The sequence below is a fragment of the Bicyclus anynana genome, chromosome 10 (genome assembly GCF_947172395.1).
Source record: "Bicyclus anynana chromosome 10, ilBicAnyn1.1, whole genome shotgun sequence".
Classification (NCBI taxonomy): Eukaryota; Metazoa; Arthropoda; class Insecta; order Lepidoptera; family Nymphalidae; genus Bicyclus; species Bicyclus anynana.
This window is the reverse complement of record NC_069092.1, coordinates 2,578,816-2,596,156: the sequence shown is the minus strand read 5'-3', so window position 1 is coordinate 2,596,156 and position 17,341 is coordinate 2,578,816. Positions and strand designations below refer to the sequence as shown.

The 17,341-nt window shown below is 34.0% G+C and overlaps 1 long non-coding RNA gene across 1 annotated transcript in view; it reads right to left on the bottom strand.

Moving 5' to 3' along the window:
* Positions 1 to 17,341, bottom strand: part of LOC112050320 (uncharacterized) — a 39,432-nt gene continuing 22,091 nt past the window's right edge. Inside the window, exons 2-4 of the long non-coding RNA XR_008251170.1 lie at positions 16,426 to 17,046; positions 15,896 to 15,964; positions 1 to 15,153 (exon numbers count right to left, since the gene is read on the bottom strand). This is a non-coding gene — a long non-coding RNA (uncharacterized LOC112050320). The remainder of the gene's footprint in view (positions 15,154 to 15,895; positions 15,965 to 16,425; positions 17,047 to 17,341) is intronic.

The window sequence follows — 17,341 nt, the reverse complement described above, 5'->3', positions numbered from 1 at the left end:
TTGTAAAAATAATTATAATTTTAATTGTAAAAATCTTAAGAAAAGGCACGACAGCACGACCGAGCCTCCAGTTCTAAACGTTCCATAATAATCAGTGTCTATTAGGGTTCACTGATTTGACAGTGTTTGTATTTATGAATTAAAAAGTGACAATCGAAAGATGAGGCTACTGAGATTTTAGTGCATTTGGACTCATAGAGGTAACTATTATTTACCCTCAAATTGATTGATACCATTATTATATTTCAACAATGTAAAAAATATAAATTGAAGGCACATTGTAATATGTATATTTAAATAAAAACTAAAGTAACTAAAAAATACTATGTCTTTCTGTCGCACTGTTTAGGGTCCTAACTCCAAAATTCTTCATCTTCTTAAAGTTCTATTTTTAACAAAGGTCGGCGATCATTTTGGAACAGCCCTGAATAGTGATCGAGGGCTTTTGTTGTACCACTTTATAAACGTGTATAGCGTCCATTAGATGTCCGAATGACTTTTCGCGCAGAATGATTGTGAAGGGTTTTGTATCCTACCACAGTCATTTCTTTATCAATGTTAACGTAAGCGTCACAACTAGGATACGTGGTGCAGTTCCATTTGGTGAACTTCTTCATTTCATAGCGTTTGTAGAACGTGTAGCTGTCGTACAACAGTAAAGTTTTCCCATTCATCATTGTAATGAGTTCCGCTGTAATTGAATAAAAGTTTTAGTTTATCTACACGAGTATAGATCGTCTACTTTTTGAAGCCTCTTTGACTTTACATGTAAGACGACAGACCATTCGCGTTGGTTTGTAATGGTAGGCGTCCTTATATCCGTAACGAAAGTATCGGACGCATCGCATCAAACAAATTTTTCATTTTAACCAACCATCAGTTTATACACGTGCACTGTTTTTACCACTATATCCAAACTCAAAGAGACTTCAAAATGTAGCCAAGCTATACTATATTTGAATGTAACTATAACGGCCTTATCATACTAGCGGGTTGCCAGCGGTTGCAAAAGCGGAGCGGACGCTCAGCGAATACGTCGCGAACACATCACGGCTGCGCAGCGAAGACGTCGCGGAAGCGTGGCGGATTCGCAACGTTTCCGTCGCGGTTTTGTAGCGGATTAACGACGTACAGTACATTCAGTAACAAAATGGATTCTGATGAAGAAACACTGCTGTTTTACTATTAAAATTTATTAAAAAAACAGATTTCTGGCTAAAAAACTATTGTTTATATTGTTTGTATTTTTCTTTTCAAACCAACAAATCATCGTAGGTTAATTTTTCGTCGACTAGTTAATATTTTTAATTGGTTATGATGATGGACCTAATATTTGAAACGATCGTAAATTTTGCGTACGATTTCGATTACTCGATTATACATGGTACAAGAGCCAAAAAAGTCGTATAAATACGATTTAAAGCGTACGTTTGACAACACTGGGACGGACTGGCGTTTGTACGAGACAGCACAACATGTCCGTTGCGCGCCCGTAACGTATCCGTTGCGAGCCCCCTCCTCTTTGAAAACGCTCGCAATCCGCTATTGTGATAGCTCTGTTACTATAATAATAAAACAGGACAAGCTAAATGAACACATTTGAGAGGAAACCATTTATTTCATCTATTTCAATGGAGCTACATCATTATTATATTATCATAACACAGATTTAGACGATTAATATTTCATGTTAGAATCAAAGTACAAGTAATTGGAATATTAAAATTGAATATAATATTAACATAACGGATATTTTAACGTTTAATATTTTACGTTTGGATCAAACTACAAGTAACTGGAATATTATAATTGAATATTATATTATTATAATTATGGAGATTTTAACGTTTAATGTTTCATATTCGGAACAAACTACAAGTAATTGGAATATTATAATTGAATATGATATTATTATAATTATGGAGATTCTAACGTTTAATGTTTCATATTCGGAACAAACTACACGTAACTGGAATATTAAAATGCTTATTATTATATTATCATAACGGAGATTTTGACGATTAATATATCTTGAATAAATCAAACTACGAGTAACTGGAATATTAAATCGCTTATTAATACATGATGGAGATTTTAACTAATTATTTCATTTTCGGATAAATTACGAGTAACTGTAATATTAAAATGCTTTCTATTTTATTATCATGACTTTAACTATTTTAACTATTAATTATTAAGATTTTAACTATTAATATTTCACTTTCGGATCAAATTACGAACTGGAATATTGAAATGCTTATTGCCTTATTATTATTATTATGCTTATTATAACGGATATTTTAACGATTAATATTTCATGTTTGATTCAAAGTACGAGTAATTGAATATTAAAATACTTATTATTTACTATCATAACGGAGACTAATTCAACAATTAATATTTCATGTTTGATTCAAACTACGAGTAACTTGAATATTATATTACTTATGATTATATTATAATGACGGAGATTTTAAGTATTATTTCATTTTCGGATCAAATTACGAGTAACTGGAATATTGAAATGCTTATTATTATTATGCTTATCATTATTATTATATCATAACAGATATTTCAACGATTAATGTTTTATGTTTGATTCAAACTACGAGTAACTGGAGCATTAAAATGGAATATTACAATTCCTTACAATAAATATTCTGACTACAATCGTGAATTACAAAATGTAATATTTTTAAATACCTGATTTTTCAAGATACTCGTATATCAATATAAATTATGTATTTTCTAGGAATTGTACTAACAGATCTATAGACTTACGAATTGTACAAACAGATCTAAAGACTCTGCGAATTTTAAAACAGATCAAAAGACTCCACGAATTCTATTAACAGATATAAAGACTCCACGAATTGTACTAACAGATATAAACACTCTGCGAATTGTATTAACAGACAAAGGCTGTGTTTTAAATTTTCTAAAACTACAACATTGGTGAAGATAAAAATATATCACGCTAGGCATGCTTCTCTATTATAATTATGCTAAACGAAGTGTAGCTACTATTCGGCTTCAAGCCGTTACATTTTTTCTCATTATATGCTCTTTTTATTTAAGTATATTTAAAATAGAAAGAACAGGAATGAAAAAGAAGAAGAGCTTCTTAACTTTAGCGTGATAAGTTGTGCTTCACATATGTTCCGTTAGAGCATCGGTGTAGTACTTTCTTGACGTGGTTATGCTCGGTTCTGCAGCGGAGGACCAAGAAGCAATCGTTGACGCTAACGAACGCCTTGCAGCGGGGGAAGTTGGTGCAAACCCAGCTCTTCCACCTCCGTCGTACGCCGCGGAGGAAAAACGTGTATCCGCCGTAGACCAAACTCTCCTTCCCATTCGCCATAGTTATGAGACGAGCTTGAATAGAAAAAAGCCTGTGTCTACTATCTGTTTACTACTTCTATACTATGCTTCACTATACTATACTGTACTAAAAATTTTAAATTATAATCTCGAAAATGTATGTTACAACAAGCTTTTATATACTTATAAAAGCAAGCAAGCAAAAGACAAGTTTTTATATATTATATAAAAGCTTGGTTATAGGTAAGTACTTATACTAGAGCATTTTAGAGAACGTTTGCCATATCTTTTAAATATGACTAATGTTCCCTTTCCTCTCCCAATTGGTCCATGGAGACCAGGAGGCGGGTAGCGATGCCCCGCGCGCACGACTTCATACCCTCGCACCCTCCTTTCCGTCTCGTCGCCCGCATATCATGGGAGTGTCATCAACAAACTTGCCAAGCTTTAGTTATTGACGCTTATGAATTATAAGCATTTAGTCTAATATAAAGCCAAAAATGTTTGCCAATTTAGTCCAAACTACATAAATTAAATCAGATTAATTTAGAGGTCCAATGAACATCCGACTCTAAATTCAATTCATTAGTTGATTGCAGCATATACATGTACAAAAGGTGATACCCGCGCTACAGACCTTTGGTTTTAACTGTACAAGTTGTACTGTAAAATTTATTAGAAAAACTGTACAATTAAAACTGACGGACACTACACACGTACGATTTAACTGAAACCGTGAAGTTAAAACTGCACGTCTGTAGCATCTACCATTAATTTTAAACCAGTGTACTGCCGTTATTGTCTATCAAAAGACAACGTTTTTTTGTTGTTTTTTTTTATTATTTACAAGTTAGCCCTTGACTTCAGTCTCACCTGATGGTAAGTGATGATGCAATCTAAGATGGAAGTGGGCTAACTTATTAGGAGGAGGATGACGATTTAGCTTGGGATTGAACCCAGGACCTCCGTCTTGTAAAACCTCCGCGCATACCATTGTCGAATAATTCCATTATATTTTCACTTTACGATCTTCTTTTTTTTCGCTGTAAAAATAGGTGACAAAAAAAGCACAATGAAGGAATGGTAATCAAATTTAATTCAACATTTTTGTTTAATTCTTTTAAACATTTTACATTAAATTATTAAAATTAGTATAAAAGAGATCGTTAAAGAATTTAACGTTATCAAACTAATGCTCGCCAATCCACACTGAAGCAGCGTGGTGGGTCTAAGCTCCTTATCCCTTCTCCTGGGTGAGGCCAGGCCCTGTAGAGTGCCGTAAAAAGAGATGATAATACTCACATCATTAAGTGGTGAAAGCAATGTTGATGAATCAGACAAATACTCGTTACGTCACTTGATAACTGAGCTTAACTGCAATGATCAAAGGCTTTAACATTAAGATACCGGGCAGGTATTTCATCCCTATTTCGTGAATGCTTCTAGGACTTTTTCTTACTTTTAAAGCAATTTTTAGACAAGATAATACTGGAATAGTGATCAGTTCGGCGTGATGCGCCTCTGCATTCTGCAAAGGAACAACGCTGCGAGTCGTGACATCGTGTTTCGTTGTCATTGAATTCTCGTAAAAATAAAGTTCAAATTTGAATAATGCGGGCTACAGACCTTCAGTTTTAATTGTGAAGTTTTGATTGTACAGTTTTATCTACACACGGACGTTTTGACTGTACAGTTAAAATTGCATTTTTTCGAAATCGAATTTTGACGCTTATAACAATTAAACAACCAACGAATTCTTCGAACATCGAAAGTCACTCGTTTTTGGAATAACATTTTATTAATATTTATCTATAATTTATCATCCTGGTCCTCACATATTTGCCGTTTGGGCACTGGTGTAAAAGTTTCCGTTCGTGATTATGTTGCGTCATGCTTTCGTTGATGAAGAATTGGTCGTCGACGCACAGGAACGCCTTGCAGCGCGGGAAGTTGGTGCACACCCACTTGTGGCCCAGCCTCAGCAACTTGTACCGATAGAAGAACGTATATCCCGCGTATAGTAAACAGTTTCTGTTGTTGTCCATTGTGATCAGTTGAGCTGGAAATTTCATTTCTATAAATTACACTAAAACTTCCTTCGCATGTTTGATCCCAATGAAGGTGCATCGTCAAACCAAATCGAGCGAAAAGGTCAGTTGCCCATTTTCATTGTTTATTATAATGTCCGGCAGTCGAATACAAATAATATTTATTTAATCGTATGTAGTATGTTACAACAATCATTTTGGTACCATTTTTACAGTGTGGTTAAGTTAGCGGCGCGGCCGATGTATTACCAATTTTAGTAGAATATAGATCAGGGTCACGTGATCCTGACGCGAGTTTTTCATTCTTACCCATCCCATAAAACTGCAAAACGCCGCTAAAGAAGTTAATACTTAAAAAAAAAACGATCAACAGTGAAAGAATTGAATACATTCATTTTGACGACGATTTTTGGTATTACTGTGTTTCTCAACAGAAGTCCTGGATTTGATTTCTAGCACGGGCCACTTTAATACTTTACACATCTCTATGTACAGAACTTTACGAGTTAGGCACATAATGATATTTTTTCTAGATTTTTTTTAAACGTAGGTACATAATCACTCATGCGACTGCCTTTATAACCTAAAACAAACAAACTCACTATTTTGTTGAAATGAAGATAAAATAAGTTTTTTTTATATTAGCAAATACGTTTTTATTGACTTATTTTGTAAATCACATAATTTTTGGCACATTTTTATAAAAATAACTCAAGTTTTGACATATGACTATATAAATATCAATTGCAAGGATTTTACAAGAAGAAATAAAAATTAAAATTATAATAAATTTAAAACAGGCTCTAGTAGTTGAGCGTTTAAGATTAATTATAATTTATCGATGTATTTACTAATCACAATCACAAAATCACTAAAGCTTTAAAATGGTAACTCCTATTTTTTCTTCCAGGAGGAATATTATTAGTGAACGTTAAAAATCCTAACAAAGTTTATCACATTAAATTATCATTACAAACTCCTTAAAATCTTAGACAAGTAATAAAAAATAATTGCTTTTCTTATTAGGATTCCAAATACCCGAGTACGACAATGGAACCCACCTAGGCTCACTCGTGTGTCAGTCTTTCCGTCTGTCAGTAAATTTTGTTTTTATAAAATTAAGTACTAACTATAGATGACTGCCCTTATGATTTAAAGAGGTAAATCACAATTTACAACCTGCATTTATTTGCAAGTCATATAATATGAGTATAAAGAACTTTTTTTATCTTAAAACAACTTATTACTTCCAAATGACAACTGTTATTGTAAAGTTACACTACAACCCGCGCTACAGACTTTCAGTTTTAACTGCGCAATTTTAGATGTATTTTATCAAAACAATATTTCAATGAAAATTAAAAGTAAAAACTGTACATTAAAAACTGCAAGTCTGTAGCATGGGTAACTTACCAACACTTCACCGAACATGCTAGGAGCACAATTTACACGTTACAAAATGCACCCGCCAACTTGAGGCTCCTAGGAGCTAGAGTTAGTTTATTTATTGAAATTTTTACTGAAACTAAATAATTAACTTTTATGTTTTAAATTATGAGTTCATTTAAAATTGTTCCGTATTTTAAAATATTCGCCAGTAGGCAGAATGCAATACATGGGACGATTGTGCTGATGATTTTCACTGGAGCGGTCCAAAATACCTTCTTGGGATAAAAGAAGGTACCGAGAGTACCGAGAGTACCGAGAGTACCTACACCGAGAGTAATTTGTACATTGCCATCTCACTGTAGTATTCCTTACAGAAGTTTTGTAGTAAGTAAAACCGTTTTTCATCATCCGTAGAGATCCATTTAGAAGAGTTATCGGTGTCACTAAAAACACCACATTTAGATTATACCTTTAATTTGGTGGATAAAACAATTATCGTCAAGTCGAAACAACACTAATTTAAACATTTAAAATAAAATCAATTTCAACGCAAACATTTATTCAATTTGAAAAATGAATATCAATTTTGAAGTAATTCAAAGAATTTTACAAACGATTGAATTGCATACTGATTGAACTACTGAAAATCTCGTGAAGAGAAATCGACAAAGTTCAACCAATAGGCGCCGTCATTGGATGAACTTTGTCAATTTCTGAGGTTTGTCAAGTCGGAAGTATCGCTATCTCTTCTATTGCGTTAATAAGAACTAATAATATGTTACTGGGACAACTCCGACGCCATTTGACGAAGGGGAATGCCCACCGGCCTATACAACATCGGCCCCGGGAACCCAGGTATACCCTGTATAAAAGTATATGGAGATGATAATATGAGGTATAAATAAGGATCTGGTTAAACAATTGGCTTAATGTATGTTTTTCCATAACTCTTCTTGCTCAAAAAGTTCACCAAAGCGGTGAAGTAACAATTGAAGCTGTATTATTATTTTCTGTTACCACCAATAAGCTTAACAAACGACCCAATCATAAGTCTTCAAAAAATGTCGTAAAACTCAAGTTGTACCCCATTGGGACAAAGTTCTTTGCTTGTCTCCATTGACAAATTAAAGATGAATCAAAAGTCGTTAAACGTTGTAGCAAACTTTTTTTGGTAAAGTAATGATTTCGAGAATGATGAATTTGAGAATCATCAAAATTTTTAAACATAAGTAGATTGCTGTGTGATTAGAGCAGACCAGGGCCAGGGGTGGGCATTCTCTTTTTGTCTATAATTCTCTTCACTGGTTGCATATTGGAGTAACTGATGAGAGATGTCTGCCAAAGTCTGCTCATAATTTTCCTCTTCGCCTCTTCGAATGATGAAATTAGAAACAGAAAGGACATTCGTTTTGTTATATTTTATTAAGTGGAAAACTCGAACTCTATTGAAATATTATAAACTGTGCTAGACGTAGTGTCTTTGGTAATATTTACCATCTAACACGCGAAAACCAGGAATCGAATGGGAATGGAAGGGGAAACTTCTAACTACGCAATTGCGACTGTCAACGTGAACATACGCCTTGCAGTGTGTGTAGTGGCGGAAGCAGCGCCATCTGTAGGCGTCGCGTACTCTGATGTGTCGCGAGTACATGTGCCCTTGATACAAGAGTCCTATCCGATTATTTGATCGGATGACGAACTCTCCTGAAAGTGGACATTTCTTTATTACGTCATTATTTTCAGCCTTTTGTTAACTGTTCACTAGAAGCAAGCCTTCCTCCTTATTGGAGAGGGGATAAGGAGGTTATACCCACCACGCTTCTTCAATGTACTTGTACTTAAGGTGATAATTTTTCTTTAAAGACCACTATCAAGATGTTAAATATAATGGCCGGGACTGACGGCTTAACGTGCTCTCCGAGGCACGGTAGTGTAATATAATCTATCCATCTATAATCCGTTTACTATTTCAAATGCAAGACAAGACTCTCTCTCAAGACTCAAGATATAATGTGGTATTGATTCTACCAATATAACTTTATTTTTATGATACATTTTATAATTTTTTGTCTACAAAAAAGAATGTATTGAAACGTAGCTTACAATTTGGACATCAATCAATATTAATAATAGTATAAAATATTGTATGTAATTTTTCTGAGACTCCACAAAAAAATTCCAACGGTAATTTTTGGGTACTACAAATTATATTAGTTGTGCCTATTATTTTCAATAAACACAGTTTAGAATACAGTCGTTTTATTCTGTTGTTTTTATTGTATTTATTTATAGCGTATGTCGTTATTTTTTTAGTAAATAAAACACTTATTTTGTGTAAAGATATCTGATTTTATTTAATCTTATTCAAAGATAAAATAAATTATTGCAAACAAATAATTACTCGTACTTTTAACTCATGAAACCTTTGTATTGTTTGCAAGACGTGATTGAAAATAAGTTACTTACTTTTGTGTTATTATTATTATTGGATACCTAAACAAGCTATAGTTTTTAGCCTAGTGCAGTCGAATTCTAAAACATTGAATATACACTATATATTAAAGAAAAAAATATCATCTATTCAGAATGAAACTGCATAAAACAATTTCTATTAAAAGTTGAGCAAAGATAAATGTGGCAAGAGGAACAGTACATTTTAGTTTTGCGGGAGCAACCACGATGCCGGCATCTATTCTGGTGCTCACCTATTATGGGCATATGCGCTGTCTTGTTTGTCTTAGAATCGCTAGGTAGTTGGACGTACGGTCGCCCAATAATTCGCGTAGTGTTCACTGGTTCACTTTCACAGCTACTCGCTTCTGCCTTATCGTTATCATAAGCTTGATCTATCGGAAACTGTCCCAGTTCTAACTTAAAAGCACGAAGTTGTAAAATTTTCTTTATGGGTACATTTTTAGTGAGTTCCTCTGATCGGTACTGTAACCAAGCGTTGGTTGTAGCCAAGTCAATCACGTGGGCTACAAGTCTTTGAGTCCCCTTGGCGGTATATCTAAATGGACAAACTGACAGCAATCTTTTCATTGTCGTTGTAAGCTTTCATTACTTCAGGACGGCTAAAAGGCACGAATGTCTTTCGTTTTTTACACCATCTTTGGCATTCATAAGGCTAATATTGGCATAAATAGATGACAATAATGTTACGGACTTATCATCCAGCCAAGTAGTTAATGCAATGTTTGTAGTCTCGTTTACAAGTACATGACAACTTCCTCGTTCTAAACGTTTTAATTCGGCTTTGGATTTAAGCAGAGGTTTAGCGTCTTTTGGAATCTTAGATACCTTGATGTTTTAATTCTTGCACTACCTTTACTGTAGTGAAATATCTGTCAAAGTATAAAATTAGGCCCGGCATCAAATCAGCAGCGAATTTCATCACTACGTCCTCACCTAAGGTAAAATTTGTTTCCTCGTGCTCTGGATAATCAGAATTTCCTTGGTCGATATGAAAATTACACACAATACTATTCGCGTTAGCCATTACGAACGCCTTAAGGCCTTCGGGATTTCGTATATTTGAATAGTGTTGTTTTATGTTACATTTACCGGTATACGGTATAGTTATTTTATCGATGCAAAGATTTTGCTCTTTATTCTGTTGACGGCATCCACTTAGAATTTTGTTCAGTAATGGGCGCACTTTCCATAATTTATCTTTTAATCTTTCTTCAAGTGCAATGACATGATCATAGACGAATTTTAAATTATTTGTTATCGTAATAAACCTACCACGAGATATATTATCAGCAATAATATTCACTCTATACTCTTTTTGCCAATACATTCTAAGTAGCGGATAATTTATAGTACTCATAATCATCATGGCCCCAATATAAATCCCAAGTTCCTTCATAGTAATTTTAATTCCTTTTCCCTTCTTAAAGAATGACATTTGGTTTGTCTTTTGTACAATTAACTCCATTATTTCCGTATCAATGTATTGACTAAAATAATCGTACTTTCTAAAATGTTCTGTGTTAACAGAGAAATAAATGGGTAAGATATGAGCAATATTTGGAGAAAATGATTTTTCTTGCCAAATAGAAGACTCAGGAATAGGATTTGCTAAAACTATTCTGCGGGATCTTCCACGTAGCTGGAACTTCTGGTCATCGTTATCATCAGATGAAGACGAGGAATTTGATGAATGGGTATCTTTTTAAAATTCCCGATATATTTGGCATATACTCGTCATCGTTAATATCGTCGAATGGATCTGACTCCAAAACAGATTCGTCTGACTGATCTTCTATTTGCCGAATATTTAAACCTGTTAATTAAGATTTTCTCTAATAAAACAGTAAAAACTGTTATTCACTTAATGTAGTGATGGTTAGGTATTCTTACGCATATACTTCACTCGACTGACTAACTGACAGCTCACTCACCTCCGTCCAACGGCCTCTCTTTTGGAGTGCAAGAGACATGCAGCATACTGCATATCAAATGAAAATGAAACACAATCTTGGAATACAAATTTAATTGTAATTTACAGTTTAACGTAAGAATGCAATACAGTTAGAAATAGTCGGAACAATTTTTTCTAAAACACATTCCCTGGGTCAATTCCATTTCAGGCGGTGCATGGTTATGGTCCAGTTTTTTTCTGAAAATTTTATTATTCATGTCAGCCTGGATGGCCGCCGAGCAACCCAGATGGTATCGATTACAACGCCATCTAAAACCCTTCCTGATCTTATAGTGGGGGTAGAACATGTACCGATTGTACAACATCCCTAATCTGTTGTTGGGTCGTTGTACCATAATACCTGCAAAATAAAATTACTGGCATTTTACGAAAATGGCTTATTGCGCAATGTTGGTTTTCTACGACAACTGTATTGACAATGAAGTTTAGCGACAGCGACGTATTTCAAGTGACGTTTTGATTGGGGTCTAAGGTTTTTTGGTGTTACTTACCAAAAATGCAGGCAATTTTGTGGATACAGCAATAAATGTTACATAAAAAATATGTGCATATTTTAAGCAATGCAGTAAGCAACGAAATCGCTTGTGGAACTGGTTCTGATACTCTTTAATCTGATATGTATACTAAGAATATTATCATCATCATCATATCAGCCGATGGACGTTCACTGCAGGACATACGACCTTTTGTAAGGACTTCCAAACATCACGATACTGAACCACCTGCATCCAGCGAATCGACTCGCTTGATGTCGTCAGTCCACCTTGTGAGGGGAGGGGTACACCAACACTGTGCTTTATAGTGCGGTGTCGCCATTTCAGCACTTTGGGACGTCCATCGGCTCTTCGAACTATGTGCCCCACCCATTGCCACTTAAGCTTCGCAACTCGTTGAGGTATGTCGGTAACTTTCGTTCTTCAGCGTATCTCCTTATTACTGATTCGATTACTCACAAGAATATTGTATATATACAAGTTCTTAAATTATCTCAATGTTCCTTCTTGTTTACTATTAGTATTCAAGAAGTATATAGTTTTCAAGAAGTTTAAAAAAAAAATACAACAACGATACTTGCGCTTGTTTTATGTGAAATATACTCGTGTAAATTTAATTAACATTTATTTTTAGAAAATAGATACCTATATATTTAAACATTTGTAAATGATATACTATTAAGATATTTAGAACAATTAATATATCTCAAAAGACGTCAGACTTGTTTTATTATACGACTATTTTCGCTAAAGGTCAAACTTACTTACAAGATTGTTTTTTTAAATTGTTAGATTGTACAGAGTCGAATTAACATCAAAAATCACATATGCAAAGTAATTTTGTTGCAATTTAAATCAATTTAAAATACATGCCACTTTGGTTAACTCTATACTCTGGTCGATCATGTCCGACGTGATCCAGCTTGGATTTGATGACGTAACTTTCACAGTCGGACAGGGATACGAAAGCGTTGCACTTCTTTTTAGAAGCTGAGCATCTCCATTTGACACCACCGTAACATCTAATGTGACCGCCTCCTTTGTGGAACGTGTAACCATCCACCATGAGGAGTCTCCTTCCATTTATGAGGGTGACAAACTTTATATCTGCAATTACTACAATCGTATACAAATCTACCGTTTTTTTTGTACAGTTGTATTTTTTGAAATGATTCTTGTTTTATCTGATAGTTTTGAAATATTATTATATGAAACAAAAATAATAGGTCAAAGAGTACTATCAGTTATGTCACTACGAATTGGCGAACAAAAGTGGCTAATTGTCTTAATTTCATTTAGTCGCATAGTAAACGACGAAAGTTGTTTAAAAAATTAATACCTAAATATTGTCTACAATATCGTATTGTGTGTTGAGGAAGTGTATAAACTATACATACATAAATAAGTATGTAATGTAAGCAAATACCAAATTATTGTGCATGTGTGCGCAATGCGGAGTAGGTAAATTTGGATCACTGTTTGCGGTGATTTTGTAGGCACGTAAAATGTCTAATAATTTAAAATATTTCGTGTGATAACTAAAACCTGATACTTAGTTATAGCATTGTGTTTAAAAAGCCTATTTTTTGCATATTTTTTACGCCTGTTTCTATTCTTTCTACAATATTTTATATTAACCTTTTATCTAATAATAGCGAACTGTTTTGAAATGAAAAAAAATGCAGTAGGCTACTGCATTTCGAAAAGAAAGTCCGAAAGTAAAAAATGGACAATGATCGTTTTTAATAGAGAATATGAAATGCGAACAAAATGTAAGTCATATTACGAAAAAATGTTAAAGTTGCAAGTGAAAGAACAAAAGAGGAAAAAAAGGCCAAGGAAGATTGGAGTGTGTAAAAGATGCGTGTAGCTCTGCGTATAAGGATAGGTTGCGTTGATTGGATGCGTTGAGGAAAAAATGAGAAAATAAAACATGGCATTTTAGTAAAATATGCAGTTAATTTATTTAGTTCATAATTAATAATTTTATTATTCGTAAATTTACAATTGTCCTACTTAAAAAATATGATGAAAAACAAATATTTCATGCAAAATTCATGAAATTATATTTTATTCAGTCAAATTTATTCACTAAGTATATTCACTGTATAAGTTTCTTTTTATTAATATAATACAGATAACATAATATCCTTAATTTTGTTAAATTTAGAATAATCCTTGGTATAATTATAAGGAGAATTACTTTTATTTTTATTGAACGAAAAAATAAATATAAAAAATATATTAAAAATAAATAATTCATGTTAATAAATTACGCGTACCTAACTACTATGAGATTTTGAACAGTGAAAATAGTCTATTTCTGCTAGGATAAATAAAAAGCATAGTTGTATTTACTGGAATGTAGTACATTAGTCTTGTAACTGTAAGCAATATAACGTAGTGCCAGCAGCTAGAGACTTGCAGTTTTAACTGTACAGTTAAACTGTTCAGTTAAATCGTCCGTGTGTAGTGTGTCAGTTTTAACAGTACAGTTTTATCTAATGCTTTAGATTGAAATTTCGATAAGATAAAACTGTACATTTAAAACTGAAGGTCAGAAGCCACTGTAAGATTCTAGTCGAATTTAACACTTATATATTTTTTATTGTTAGTTTCGAGGGCGATTTTGTCGTGGCAGCTTGATAGAATGGACAAACGAAATAGATAAAATTATAATTAAGTAAAATAAAATGAGAATTTTGCATTGTATACAATCTTTCGTTTTCATATAGTGAACACGAAAGATTATATACAATGCAAAATAACTTAAATATTGTCCGCATACAAATCTGTTACTTTTATTATACAGCTATAGTTGGCTTTACCCGTTTAGGTATATACAGTAAATGGCAAAAGTGTCACAAATCGAACCTATGAAAGAGTTTGCCTGTACACAAATACTATATCCCCGTATTCTCACAAGAACGGAAACTACGCGGGTTTATTTATATTTTCTTCTATAAGAAAAATGTCCTCAATCGCCAACCAGTGCAGAAAGTGAAAATCTTTAAGCTTTAATAAAATGACAAAGGTCTGGCTGGCTACACGTTCTACGTATTTACTTATTTCTACACGCCCATGACTCAAAAGGGGAAAGGTCTCTTTCTAAAGCTCAATTTTTACCCGTTAATTTACCATGTACTGTACTCAACCTCTTATGTTGTGTAAATTAAATCCACGTCAAGTTAGTACCTTCGTTATGCTTTCACATAAAACCCCTTTTGATTTAGTTTATAAGCCGTAGGATCATGATTATGCATGCCGACTAATCTAAGAATGGTTGTGTCGTCTACAGAGAGCACTGCGAACGCCTTACACTTATGCCTCTTTTTAGATGAACATCGCCATCTATATCCTCCACAATACTTGGACGCCCCAAGTTTGTGGAACGAGTATTTATTAATGAGCAGCAACGTAACCCCGGTATTGAGCGTAATGAATTCAGCACCTGTAGAAGAATAAAGAATTAATCTTACACCAATCTATTTTATATCTATTTAACATTAAAGCTAATACATCATTAAGTTTCCGTTGCAGTTGTTATATTATAATAACATCTATCTCTATTTTTCAGACACTTCACAGCTCTACCAAAAATAACCCTAACGGCAGATAGCTCGATGACGCCTAAACCGATCTGGATATTTATTTTTTTGATTGAAAGGGTATACTTCTAAAGTGGCACCATTGTCATCATGTCAGAACCTGATTCTGGAGATTCTGAAGAAATCGAATCATAGGGACGACTAATGCCCAGGTGTTACAGACCAAATACGCAGGTATTCAAAAAGCACATGAGACGTTACTGAAAACTTAAGGTTTCATCTTTGTACTCTATAACGCAACGCGTTAATGGGGCAGCGATGCCTAACGCGTTGTGTTACGGTTTTAGGGTTTTAAGCGTGCAATAGAAAATTTAAAACTAAAAAAGCTCAGAACCACGACAAATTTGAATAATACCAGTATAGATTAGCAACAAAAGAAATATTTTGATAAATTTATTGACTTTTTAAATGTACTTTATACTTTGTAATGAAAACCGTCAATCTCTTGAAACTTTGGCGCTTCATGGCAGTGGTTGCCATTCACGTCAAGCAGCAACCAGTTCTCTTCATCCATGATACAATTGGCACGGCACCCCTTCATTTTAAACGAGCACTGCCATCTCACACCACCTCTGTTTTTCATACCTGTTCTGTGGAAGGTGAATCCTTGTATCATCACCAACTGCTTCCCAGACAAGAGGCGTATCATTTTGACTGGCGAACAAAATGAGAAATAAAATAAGATCCTGCAATATAGTATACAATATATATCTAACTCTATCTTCGTATTATAAATGTGACTCTGAGTTTGTTTGTGTTTCAGACCTAAGCCACTAAACCAATTTTAAGAATTCTGTCACCAATGAAAATGTACGTTAGCAACATATATTTTATCCCCGTATTCCCTAGATACGGAAACTATGCGGGTGAAATAATAGGGTATCCGCTAGTCCAATATTTAAACGAGCAATTCTTGTATATATTACATGTATAATTCTTGTACAATTATATTTTATAATGAAAACCATCAATTTCTTGATACTGCGGCGCTTCATGGCAGTGGTTGCCATTTAGGTCAAGCAGCAACCAGTTTTCTTCATCTATTACACAATTAGCACGGCACCCCTTCATTTTAAACGAGCACCTCCACCTCGCACCACCTTTATTTTTCATACCTGTTCTGTGGAAGGTGAATCCTTGTATCATCATTAACTGTTTCCCAGATAAGAGGCGTATCATTTTGACTGGTGAACAAAATAGGAAAAAATGAACAATATATTGCACAAGAAATGAATCAACCTACCTAGTACAATAATACATTAATGAAGCTAAGTTATAAAAACGACAGATATAGATTAGAACAAATCTTTAATCTAATATAGTTGAGATTAAAAGTATAAAAGTCCATATAATCCTGAACATGTCTATTGATGAACTAAAACTCATGTTGTGATTCAAACTAGATAATATTCATATATAAAGGCGGCAAAAAATCAGTGCAGTTATAACATTAGTATAAAATTTCCAATTTAATTTAGTACAAAATGTCTAAAACTCATATTGTTTGTAGTATAATCCATTGATTTCTGTATAACGCGGCTGCAAATGACAATGGTAGTTGTTGCAGTCCAAAAGCCGGCCTTGCTCGTCCAGAATGCAGAAAGCCCGGCACCCCTTCATCTTGTAGGAGCATCGCCACCTCACTCCGCCACTTTTTCTCGTCATCTTAGTTTTGTGGAATGTGAAACCGTGCAACATCGCCAACCGTTTCCCTGACACCAGAGTAATTATGCGAACTGGCAACAAAATCAGACACCACGCTCAGTTTTCATATGTTAATGCGGGCTACAGACCTGCAGTTTTAACTGTACAGTAAAATCGTTCGTGTGTAGGCACAATGAGAACTGTACGGAATGAGAAAAAAACTGCACACTTAATGTGCAGTTTTTTTCTAATAATTTTGATTGAAATTTAGATTACCAGAAGAAGCTGTACAGTTAAAATTTAAGGTCTGTAGCCCGCATAAGGGGATTGCAAAATCTGAATCGCGAAAATATATTAACTTCAAAACAAATAGTAGATCAAATAACA